The following is a 13,457-nucleotide window of genomic DNA, read 5'->3' as shown; positions in this document are numbered from 1 at the left end:
ACTTTGGTTTTCCCACTTTAAGCCCAAACATTGACTAAAACGATGACTTATTGACTTAAAGCGTTGTGCAACATCATGTGTAAGCTATGGGCATCATCTTTCAGCTAAAAATAAAATGAATTTCCGCTCTTGTGAGCATTTAAATTCAACCCAGGGTTCGACTAAAAATAGACAATACATACAGTTGAAGTCGGAAGTTTACATTACATTTAGGTTGGAGTAATTAAAACTAGTTTTTCAACCACTCCACAAATTTCTTGTTAACAAACTATAGTTTTGGCAAGTCGGTTAGGATATCTACTTTGTGCATGACACAAGTAATTTTTCCAACAATTGTTTACAGACAGATTATTTCACTTATAATTTACTGTATCACAATTCCAGTGGGTCAGAAGTTTACATACACCAAGTTGACTGTGCCTTTAAACAGCTTGGAAAAATCCAGAAAATTATGTCATGGCTTTAGAAGCTTCTGATAGGCTAATTCACATCATTTGAGTCAATTGGAGGTGTACCTGTGGATGTATTTAAAGGCTTACATTCAAAACACAGTGCCTCTTTGCTTGACATCATGGGAAAATCAAAAGAAATCATCCAAGACCCCAGAAAAACAATTGTAGACCTCCACAAGTCTGGTTCATCCTTGGGAGCAATTTCCAAATGGCTGAAGGTACCACGTTCATCTGTACAAACAATAGTGCGCAAGTATAAATGCCATGGGACCACGCAGCCGTCATACCGCTCAGGAAGGAGACGCGTTCTGTCTCCTAGTGATGAACGTACAACAGCAAAGGAACCTTGTGAAGATGCTGGAGGAAACAGGTAAAAAAAAGTATCTATATCCACAGTAAAACGAGTCCCATATCGACAGAACCTGAAAGGCCGCTCAGCAAGGAAGAAGCCACTGCTCCAAAACCGTCATAAAAAAAGCCAGACTACAGTTTGCAACTGCACATGGGGACAAAGATCATTATTTTTGGAGAAATGTCCACTGGTCTGATGAAACAAAAATGCAACTGTTTGGCCATAATGACCATCGTTATGTTGCAAGACGAAGAACACCATCCCAACCGTGAAGCACGGGGGTGGCAGCATCATGTTGTGGGGGTACTTTGTTACAGGAGGGACTGCTGCACTTCACAAACTAGATGGCATCACGAGGAAGGAAAATTATGTGGAAATATTGAAGCAACATCTCAAGACATCAGTCAAGAAGTTAAAGCTTGTTTGCAAATGGGTCTTCCAAATGGACAATGACCCCAAGCATACTTCCAAAGTTGTGGCAAAAAGGACAACAAAGTCAAAGTATTGGAGTGGCCATCACAAAGCCCTGACCTCAATCCTATAGAACATTTGTAGGTAGAACTGAAAAAGCGTGTGTGAGCAAGGAGGCCTACAAACCCAACTCAGTTACACCAGCTCTGTCAGGAGGAATGGGCCCAAATTCAACCAACTTATTGTGAGAAGCTTGTGGAAGGCTACATGAAATGTTTGTTAAGTTAAACAATTAAAGGCAATGCTACCAAATACTAATTAAGTGTATGTAACTTCTGACCCACTGGGAATGTGATGAAGAAATAAAACTGAAATAAATAATTCTCTCTACTATTACTCTGACATTTCACATTCTTCCAATAAAGTGGTGACCTAACTGACCTAAGACAGTGAATTTTTAACTAGGATTAAATGTCAGGAATTGTGAAAAACTGAGCTTAAATGTATTTGGCTAAGGTGTATGTAAACTTCCGACAATTATATCTAGTTTGATCTGTGAAGATGGTCACTCAGTCGAGCAGTGTAAGAAAGAAAGGAAATGCACAAGGAGACGATCACCTTTCTATAGAAAGAGGGAACTATTATGGATGCTCATAGGAACCTTGTTGCCTGCCTCTTAACCAAACCAAAAGCCAATAGCCCTTGCTAACCATGAAACATCTGGTCATGTTGGGGCCAGGAAGAAAGTGTAAGAACTGGACACGCACTGAGGAAGGCACAAGCTGAAATATATCCGTGCAGTGTATTAAGACACTTGTTACTATGAATTTAAGGAAATAAACACAAACTGCAAATCATATCAAGTGAGTGCTGGTCCTTTCCTTCATGCTCGGGTCTATTTTTCTCTTCTTCCTGTCTGACTGACTTGCCCAAAGTAAACTGCCTGTTACTCAGGCCCAGAAGCCAGGATAAGCATATAATTGGTACCATTGGATAGAAAACACTTTGAAGTTTGTAGAAATGTTAAAATTTATTTATGAGACTATCACACAATAGATATGGTAGGAGAAAACCCAAAGAAAAACCAAACTGACATTTTTTTTTTGAGAGCCCATGCTCTTACAATGGAAAGTATAGGCATATTCAAATCCAGCTCCCAGATTGCAATTCCTATGGCTTCCACTATATGTCAACAGTTCTTGTTCAAGGTTTCAGGCTTGTTTCTTCCAAAACGAGGAAGAATTATGAGTTTTAGTACTGGGACTTGGAAATCAGTCTGTACGTGCGCAACGAAGAGGACATTCACCTGCTAATATCATTTTCCTATTGAACATACTTCTTTCCGTATGAAATATTATAGTTTAATTACATTTTAGGGTACCCGAAGATTACATAGAAATGTATTTGGACTTGTTTTAACAAAGTTTAGCCGTAGCTTTTTGGATTCCTTTCTCTGCATGTTGAACGAGTGGATTGCTCAAATCGATGGCGTCAATTAAACAGACTTTTTGGGATATGAGGAAGGATTTTATCTAACAAAATGACACATGTTGTAGCTGGGACCCTTTCGATTGCAAATCAGAGGAAGATTTTCAAAAAGTAAGCTATTTGTGATTTTATGCAGCCTGTGCCGGTGGAAAAATATGTTGATGTGCGGCGCCTTCCTCAAACAATCGCATGGCATGCTTTCGCTGTAAAGCCTACTGTAAATTGGACAGTGCACATAGATGAACAAGAATTTAAGCTTTTAACCGATATAAGACACTTCTATGAACCGAAATGTTTAATATCCATAAGTTTTATGATTATTTATTTGAATTGCGCACCCTTCAATGTCACCGGAAGTTGTCGACAGGTGTCCCGCTGGCGGGACGCCTAGCTTAATTTATATCTAAACAAGTTAAACCATTTGCTAGACCAGCAGGATAAGTCGATTGAGTCGATTGATGCACCAGTTACATAACAAAAAAATCCCCATCAAAAATCGGTCAATATAATTAAGCTAGAGATGTCTGTTTTTTGCACTATCACGAACACGATAGTGTTCTGTTTTGCTCTACAACCCCCACAAGTGTCACGGGACTCGTCTGAAGGTAACCGGTACCTGTTACAAAAAATAAATTATGTTTTTTGCCTACTTAAATATATGTTAAAAATATATATTTCCTGAGTTTTTTTTTTATGTAGCCTAGATTTAGGACAAACATGTCAAAACCTTGTTTTCTATTAGTTATTTTGACTGTCCATCTTGCCATTTAGGAATGTGTTATTCAATGTGTTTCTATGGACATCAATATTTGATCAAAAACAAATGTGTATATATTTTTTTTGATACCTAAAGGGGGACTAAAACTCCAAACGTGGGTTATGTGGATTTCAGCATAGCTGTGATGTGGTCAAAGTTACAATAAAAGGGTACTAAAGAGACACAGGTTTGCAAAAAAACGTTCAATAAATTCCCTGGTTTTCCCTTCTGATTCTGGGAATCCTCCAACCGGGATTTTAGGAAAACCGGAATTTTGCAACCCTGGACAGACATATACACTGAATGGACAAAACATTAAGAACACCTGCTCTTTCCATGACATATGCTGACCAGGTGCATCCAGGTGAAATCTATGATCCCGTATTGATGTCACTTGTTAAATCCACTTCAATCAGTGTAGATGAAGGTGAGGAGACAGGTTATAGAAGGATTTTTAAACCTTGAGACAATTAAGTACAACTCAACAGTAGGAAGGCGTTCTTAATGTTTTTTACACCCAGTGAAGATTTGTATTGAACCTACTGGTTATTAACCAGCATTTCACCAGGTCTTGGAAGGACCGCTTCTCCCTCCTCCCTCTCACGCTGTAGTGTTTGAGGACATCATTGGTAGCAATTTTGAGCTCAGGTGCATCCTGTTTCCATTGATCATCCTTGAGATGTTTCTACAACTTGATTGTTGTAAATTCAATTGATTGGACATGATTTGGAAAGAAACACACCTGTCTATATAAGGTCCTACAGTTGACAATGCATGTATTCATTCTATGTATTCATTCTATGGAGTCTCACTGGGGTATAATAACATTCGTACAAACATTTGTAATTAAAATCTTAAATGTTTACATTAGTAGAGGAGCAGTATACCCTGACGCAAACATTCGGCCATAACTCATCACTGATAGTCAGACAAAGATCCTTTTCCCAAATTATTTTCAAAGGAATACATGATTTTGTAGATATAGGAGATTTTGCCTGTGATGGATTGTGCTGTAGCAAGAAGGGTCTCTTGTTTCGTTCAGCTGTGCTCTAAACCTCCCCTTGGAAGTGAATGAGGAAATTACGTGTCTAATTTCAAGATAAATAAAAAAATAAATGTATCTTGGCACATTGAATTCACTGCAGGGGTCTTGAAAGGATTTCAGTGTAGTTGTGTTCTGATGAAACAGGTCTGAAAAGGTCCTGATCCCTAGAGTATGCCAAAGAATAAAGCAGGTATTACTCAGGGCTTTTGGCAAGTCTCAATTGCATACCATAGGCGAGTGAGAGCATATCTGGGAAGAAATGCCAAGGTATTTATTACAGTCCTTCCATGCTAGTAGGGTGCTGTAAATCACAAAGATTTTGGGTATGTTGCCCACTTCAAAAAAGTTATTAATGAATATAATTGAGCTTAGGGGCAATTAACCACAGGATTGGGCCTCTATCTAAATCCATATTGAGTCTTGTCTGTTTGTGATCCATGTTAGCATGTTGTGGATTTGGACAGACCAGTAGTACAATTGAAGGCAGGGAAGGGCAAGACCACCCTTAGATTTAGGTTTCAATAGAGTGGAGAACTTGATCGTAGGTTTTTTATTGCCATTATAAATTTGGTGATGCTTTGGTTGGTTGTTTAGAAGAAAATAACTGGGAGATTGCATGGGAGCATCTGGAATAAATAGTTCAATCTAGGGAGGATGTTCATACAGATAACATTGATTCTTCTGACTAAGCTAATTGGGAGAGACATCCAGGTTCAGAGATCTTTCTTGATTCGATCAAGGAGTGGGAGAGATTTTTCCTTGAAAAGGACCATTCAGATCTGGTGTTACAAAGATCCCAAGGTATTGAAACCCTTGTGTCTTCCATTGGAACGGGCAGTGTCTTCATAGAGCTGGTGAGTGTAAGATTGAGAGGGCTCACAATGGATTTGTTCAAATGTATCTTATATCCTGGAAACTTGCCGTATTGAGCAATTGTGTCTAAAATGGGAGGAATTTCTCAGGGTTGGATATGTAGAGCAAGACATCATCCGTGTAAATGGAAATCCTGTGGTGAAGGTCGCCTGCAGAAACACCCATAAAACTTGGATTGCTCCTTATCAACTCTGCCAAAGACTCCACCCTCAACAAGTAGAGCAGGGGGGGAAAGCGAGCATCCTTGTCTTACTCCTTATCAACTCTGCCAAAGACTCCGCCCTCAACAAGTAGAGCAGGGGGGGAAGCGAGCATCCTTGTCTTGCTCCTTATCAACTCTGCCAAAGACTCCGCCCTCAACAAGTAGAGCAGGGGGGGGAAAGCGAGCATCCTTGTCTTGCTCCTTATCAACTCTGCCAAAGACTCCGCCCTCAACAAGTAGAGCAGGGGGGGAAAGCGAGCATCCTTGTCTTGGGCCACGTCCCAAAGGGAATTTGTCAGAATTCAGACTGTTAGTAGTCACCATGGAATTTGGATGAGAATATAGGGACTTCATCCATTTAATAAAGTTATTGACTGAGACTGAGAACGGAAAGCACCTCTCCGTCCTGTTGAACGCCTTCTCGACATCCAGTGAAGCCAGCGGGACAGGGGTCTTTTGTGTGTTTACTTGATCTATAATATAAAAAAGTTGGAAAATGTTATCAGAAGAGTACCTATCTCTAATACATCCGGTTTTGTCCACTTTTATTATTTTGGGAAGAAGAGTGTTTCGTCTTTTGGCGAGTGATTCTGTAATTATTTTATAGTCGAAATACAACAAGCTTCAGGAGGAGAAGCAGGATAGAGGGTCCTTTTTTTGTTGAGAAACACTGTAATGTGGGCTGTGTACATAGTCTGGGAGAGCTCAGTTTTTGCAAAAATAGGGCTAAACTGGGTCCAAAAAGCTTTGTAGAACTCTCTAGGAAATCCATTTGGGCCATGGCACTTAAGTGGCATACAGATAATTGCCTCTAGGACCCCCTCAGGAGTGAAGGGGGAGTTGAGATCTTCTTGGTCAGTCTCTGATAATTTTGGTAGCAAGATTCCCTCTAGTAAGGAATGGAGTTCTGCATCTGTATGTTTTCTCTCATAAGTATATAATTTGGAGTAAAAATCATGAAATGTTAAATTTATCTTATTTGGTTCATATCGTCATGTGCTGTTCGGATGGCCATGATTGTACGCTCTTGACTGCTCTTTTTTTAATTGGTATACAAGCAATCTGCTAGGCCTATTGTTATACTCAAGATAACTATACTATAGTCCAGGTTTAGTTTGGCTTTGGCTGCTTTAAGTTGACTCCAGGAGGCGCTGTCTGGGGATTGTTTATGTACTTTTTCGCAGCATACCAGCTCCCTCTCAAGATCTAACCTGTGTGCTTCCATTGCTTTTTTCTTAGAGAAAGCATATGCAATTAGATGACCTCTTAGAGTCTCACATTGTGGCCGGAGAAACAGGAGAGTCTTTGTTGTCTTGTATGTAGTTGTCTATCCATGTATAGTCGTGGCCCCAAAAAGTTTTGAGAATGACACAAATATTAATTTTCACAAAGTCTGCTGCCTCAGTTTGTATGATGGCAATTTGCATATTCTCCAGAATGTTATGAAGAGTGATCAGATTAATTGCAATTAATTGCATTCCCTCTTTGCCATGCAAATGAACTGAATCCCCAAAAACTTTCCACTGCATTTCAGCCCTTCCACAAAAGGACCAGCTGACATCATGTCAGTGATTCTCTCATTAACACAGGTGTGAGTGTTGATGAGGACAAGGCTGGAAATCACTCTGTCATGCTGATTGAGTTCGAATAACAGACTGGAAGCTTCAAAAGGAGGGTGGTGCTTGGAATCATTGTTCTTTCTCTGTCAAGCATGGTTACCTGCAAGGAAACACGTGCCGTCATCATTACTTTGCACAAAAAGGGCTTCACAGGCAAGGATATTGCTGCCAGTAAGATTGCACCTAAATCAACCATTTATCGGATCATGAAGAACTTCAGGGCGCCCAAGAAAGTCCAGCAAGCGCTAGGACCGTCTCCTAAAGTTGATTCAGCTGCGGGATCGGGGCACCACCAGTACAGAGCTTGCTCAGGAATGGACGCAGGCAGGTGTGAGTGCATCTGCATGCACAGTGAGGCGAAGACTTTTGGAGGATGGCCTGGTGTCAAGAAGGGCAGCAAAGAAGCCACTTCTCTCCAGGAAAAACATCAGGGACAGACTGATATTCTGCAAAATGTACAGGGATTGGACTGCTGAGGACTGGGGTAAAATCATTTTATCTGATGAATCCCCTTTCTGATTGTTTGGGGCATCTGGAAAAAAGCTTGTCCGGAGAAGACAAGGTGAGCGCTACCATCAGTCCTGTGTCATGCCAACAGTAAAGCATCCTGAGACCATTCATGTAGGGGAGGGGGTTGCTTCTCAGCCAAGGGAGAGGGCTCACTCACAATTTTGCCTAAGAACACAGCCATGAATAAAGAATGGTACCAACACATCCTCCGAGAGCAACTTCTCCCAACCACCCAGGAACAGTTTGGTGATGAACAATGCCTTTTCCAGTATGATGGAGCACCTTGCCATAAGGCAAAAGTGATAACTAAGTGGCTGGGGGAACAAAACATCGATATTTGGGGTCCATGGCCAGGAAACCCCCCAGACCTTAATCCCATTGAGAACTTGTGGTCTATCCTCAAGAGGCTGGTGGACAAACAAAGCCCACAAATTCTGACAAACTTCAAGCATTGATTATGCAAGAATGGGCTGCCATCAGTCAAGATGTGGCCCAGAAATTAACTGACAGCATGCCAGAGCGGAAAAAGAAGGGTCAACACTGCAAATATTGACTCTTTGCATCAACTTCATGTAATTGTCAATAAAAGCCTTTGACACTTATGAAATTCTTGTAACTATACTTCAGTATTCCATAGTAATATCTGACAAAAATATCTAAAGACACTGAAGCAGCAAACTTTGTGGAAATTAATATTTGTGTCATTTTGGCCACTACTGTAGTGACCAATGTATTGAATGCTTCATTGACTGACGCCCAGTGACGCAAGCCTACCAGACGAGCTAAATGCCTTTTTATGCTCGCTTCGAGGCAAGCAACACTGAAGCACGCATGAGAGCACCAGCTGTTCCAGACGACTGTGTGATCACGTTCTCCGTTGCCGATGTGAGCAAGACCTTAAATAAACAGGTCAACATTCACAAAGCTGCGGGGCTGGACGGATTACCAGAACATGTGCTCTGACTGGCAAGTGTCTTCACTGACGTTTTCAACCTCTCCCTGACTGAGTCTGTAATACCTACATGTTTCAAACAGACCACCAAAGTCCATGTTTACAAGAAAGCAAAAGTAACCTGCCTAAATGATTACCGACCCATAGCACTCACGTCTGAAGCCATTACATGCTTTGAAAGGCTGGTCATGGCTCACATCAACACCATCATGCCGGAAACCCTAGACCCACCCCAAATCGCATACTGCCCCAACAGATCCACAGATGCTTTGTGACTACTATAATTTCCCATTTTATCCAGTATAATTGCAGTCATTCTGTTTTGGATTTCTGTTATTCCAAACACCCCGCAGGGCAGACATCCCAATTATTCGCATAAGGAAGCGACGCAGAGGAAGTAGAGTCGGATGCCTCATCCGGATCCGCAGAAGTCGAGTAGGAAAGCTGCCGTTACCGTCAATATTACTCGCCAATGTACAATCATTGGACAATGAACTAGACGAGGTCGATCACGAATATCCTACCAACGGGACATCAAAAACTGTAATATCCTATGTTTCACGGAATCGTGGCTGAATGACGACATGGATATTCAGCTAGCGGGATATATGCTGCACCGGCAAGATAGAACAGCACACTCTGGTAAGACAAGGGGGGAGGTCTGTGAATATTTGTAAACAACAGCTGGTGCACAAAATCTAAGGAAGTCTCTAGATTTTGCTCGCCTGAAGTAGAGTATATTGTGATAAATTGCAGGCCACACTACTTGCCTAGAGAGTTCTCAGCTATACTTTTGTGGCTGTTTACTTACCACCACAATCAGATGTGGGCACTAAGACCACACTCAGTCAGCTGAATAAGGAAATAAGCAAACAGGAAACCACTCACCCAGAGGCGGTGCTCCTAGTGGCCGGAGACTTTAATGCAGGGAAACTTGAATCAGTTCTACCAAATCTCTATCAACATGTTAAATGTGCAACCAGTGGGGGGAAAAAAAATTCTAGATCACCTGTACTCCACACACAGAGACGTGTACAAAGCTCTCCCTCACCCTCCATTTGGTAAATCCGACCACAATTCTATCCTCCTGATTCCTGCTTACAAGCAAAAATTAAAGCAGGAAGCACCAGTGTCTATAAAAAAATGGTCAGATGAAGCAGATGTTAAACTACAGGACTGTTTTGCTATCACAGACTGGAACATGTTCAGGGATTCTTCTGATGACATTGAGGAATACACCACATCAGCCACTGGCTTTATCAATAAGTGCATTGAGGACGTCGTCCCCACAGTGACTGTACGTACCAACCAGAAGCCATGGATTACAGGCAACATTCGTACTGAGCTAAAGGGTAGAGGTGCCGCTTTCAAGGTGCGGGAGCTTCAAGCTCCGGAAGCTTACAAGAAATCCCGCTATACCCTGCGACGAACCATCAAACAGGCAAAGCGTCAATACAGGGCTAAGATTGAATCATACTACACCGGCTCCGACACTCGTCGTATGTGGCAGGGCTTGCAAACTATTATAGACTACAAAGGGAAGCACAGCCGTGAGCTGCCCAGTGACACGAGCCTACCAGATGAGCTAAATAATTTATATGCTCGCTTCGAGGCAAGCTTCACTGAGGCATGCATGATGAGAGCATCCGCTTTTTCCGAACGACTGTGTGATCACGCTCTCCGTAGCCAACGTGAGTAAGACGTTTAAACAGGTCAACATACACAAGGCTGCGGGGCCAGACGGATTACCAGGACGTGTGCTCCGGGCATGTGCTGACCAACTGGCAGGTGTCTTCACTGACATTTTCAACATGTCCCTGATTGAGTCTGTAATACCAACATGCTTCAAGCATACCACCATAGTCCCTGTGCCCAAGAACACAAAGGCAACCTGCCTAAATGACTACAGACCCGAGGCACTCACGTCTGTAGCCATAAAGTGCTTTGAAATGCTGGTAATGGCTCACATCAACACCATTATCCCAGAAACCTTAGACCCACTCCAAGATTTGTAAAACAGAGTCAATATAGTACAGTCTACATTAAAAGGTGTCTGTCAGTATGGGAACTAGTACAACTATTAGTGTACAACATGTACAGAAGTGGGGACAAAACACCTCCTTGAGGAGAGCCTGTGTTGGTATTGCGTATATCCGACACGTGGGGACCTATTTTGACTCGCTGTGAGCGTTGGCTCAGGAAGTCCAACAGCCACAAAACCAGCCCCCATCTAAGGAGAAGTCCCAAATGAGTCTCTGTGCCAGAATGTAAGGCTGGATTGTGTTGAAGGCAGAAGAAAAGTAAACAAACAGAACCCTGACATGGGATTTAGCACCCTCTAGATGTCTATAGACCATGTTAAGGAGGGTAAGAATGGCATCTTCAACTCCTCTGCTAGGCTGATAGGCAAACTGAAATGGGTCGAGGAGCTTCTGGGTGACACTGAGAATATGACTTTTCACAATTTTCTCAAGGCATTTCATTACTAAGAATGTCAAGGAGACAGGGCGGTAGTCATTCAGCACAGAGAGATTGGATGCTTTAGGAATTGGTATAATTATAGATTTTTTTCCACAATACTGGAACGTGCTGCTGGTTGAGTGAGGATTGGAAAATGTCTGTAAAAACACCAGCCAGTTTTTCAGCACAGTGCTTTAACACATGCCCACTTATTTTGCCTGGGCTTTTGTATGTGTTATATCCCCTGAACAACTTTAAAACATCAGATTGTTTAACAACAACTCTCTCAAACATTTGTAATGATGCGTCCATTTGTTTTACCTCCAACACAAAGTTGTCTGATTCAAATCTTGAGAAGAAAACATTCAGTTAATTAGCCATGTGCTGGCCCTCATATCCCCCAAGGTCAGCACTGGTTTTTCCCCTGCCTATGTGGGGGCACTATAGCCATGGATTTAATCCCTTGCCAGGCCACCCTTGCGTTTCCTGAGGAGAGGGTCCTCTCCACCCTTTGCTTGTATGCCTCCTTGTCCACCAGTATCTGTATTTTTATCTCACGTTGTACATCTCTTAAAGCCTGTCGATCACCCCGAGCATAAACTGGTCTTCTTCCTATCAAGTAGTGATTTTAGATGTTTTTATACCCAAGGCTTGTTGTTAGGGAAGATTTTACAGGTCTTAGTAGACACAACTGACTCAACACAGAAGTTTATATAGCCCGAAATCACATCTGTGAGTTCATCAAGATCAGAGCTGCTGTCCTCAAATACCTCCCACATAGTACAGTCAAAACACCCCTGGAGACCAAATACCTCCCACATAGTACAGTCAAAACACCCCTGGAGACCAGATACCTCCCACATAGTACAGTCAAAACACCCCTGGAGACCAAATACCTCCCACATAGTACAGTCAAATCACCCCTGGAGACAAGTGATACTGTTGTCATTCCAGATCCAGATTCTCCCTCTCCAGGAGCCGACAGTAGGTTGGCCTGAGGTAGTTTTAACTGTGGGTTTCTCCCTCTCCAGGAGGCGACAGTAGGTTGGCCTGAGGTAGTTTTAACTGTGGGTTTCTCCCTCTCCAGGAGCCGACAGTAGGTTGGCCTGAGGTAGTTTTAACTGTGGGTTTCTCCCTCTCCAGGAGCCGACAGTAGGTTGGCCTGAGGTAGACCACCTCGTGGTCTGATGTCTCCAGGGGAGGTCTGGTGGTGGCAGAGAAAGCCTTTGGTATCGTCCCATAGCACAAATCAAGAGTCTTATTTTTCCCGGTGTGACATTTCACATACTGATGGTATGTGCGCAAGACTTTGTGCAAGGTACAGTTGTTAAAATCCCCTAAAATAAATTTGGGTGCGTCGGGGGAAATGGATTCCAGTTTCTGTGACAGATTATAAATCATCTCTGATGCCTTTACGTGTATTATATTAGCTTTAGGTAGAATCTACACATCGGTAACAAACAATTGGGGAACTCACGGGGCAGATAGTGAGGCTCGCAGTGACACAGAAAGCAGTTCAATGTCGGGGGTACAGCGTCTCTCTCTTACCAGGATCCATTTACACCACTGGTCCCTGACAAGCAGGCAGACGACCCCTCCGTGAAGTTTCCCTGTGACTGTCAGATCACGGTCCGCTCTGACCAGAGTGAAGCCGGCCGGCTCCACTTCTCTGTCCGGGACTCTGCCATCCAGCCAAGTCTCAGTAAATGCCAGCAAACAGGCCTCCCGATATTCGTGTTGGAAGCGCAGATAAGCTGACAACTCATCTGCTTTCCCCCTCAGTGACTGGCCATTAATCAGCAAGGGAAGTTTGTTCTTAATTTTTTAAGTCTTTGTCTGATTCCCCCGCGTTTTCCACGTTTGCATTTGGGTTTGTAATCCACTCGCAGACAATCAGGTATTAGATAGGCCATTGGGATATCCATCGCGTTTGTGTTTGAGTTGCATTGTAGTAAGAACTCCCTGCTCTATTGGATTCCGCTGCCAGCAGCGTTTTCATAACTTAGTCCGTTCGTAGCGGGTATGTACACCATCAACAAGATCAGTCCAACACCCCACCACTGTAAATCCATGGTTGGCAAATTGTTTGTAAGCTAAGTGTACAAATTAAAAACAGAAAATAACACCTGACGGGTCACCCCCAGGTGTTGAGGGTAGGTAGCAACACATCTGCCACACTGATTCTCAACACTGGAGCTCCCCAGGGGTGCGTGCTCAGTCCCCTCCTGTACTCCCTGTTCACCCACAAATGCATGGCCAGGCACGTGTCCAACACCATCATTAAGTTTGCAGATGACACAGTGTCAACACAACAGTGCCTGAACACCGACAACGTC

This window comes from Oncorhynchus mykiss, chromosome 1, assembly GCF_057628025.1.
Source record: "Oncorhynchus mykiss isolate SJ-2025 chromosome 1, ASM5762802v1, whole genome shotgun sequence".
Classification (NCBI taxonomy): Eukaryota; Metazoa; Chordata; class Actinopteri; order Salmoniformes; family Salmonidae; genus Oncorhynchus; species Oncorhynchus mykiss.
The sequence above is the reverse complement of the archived record's forward strand: the minus strand, read 5'-3'. Positions refer to the sequence as shown.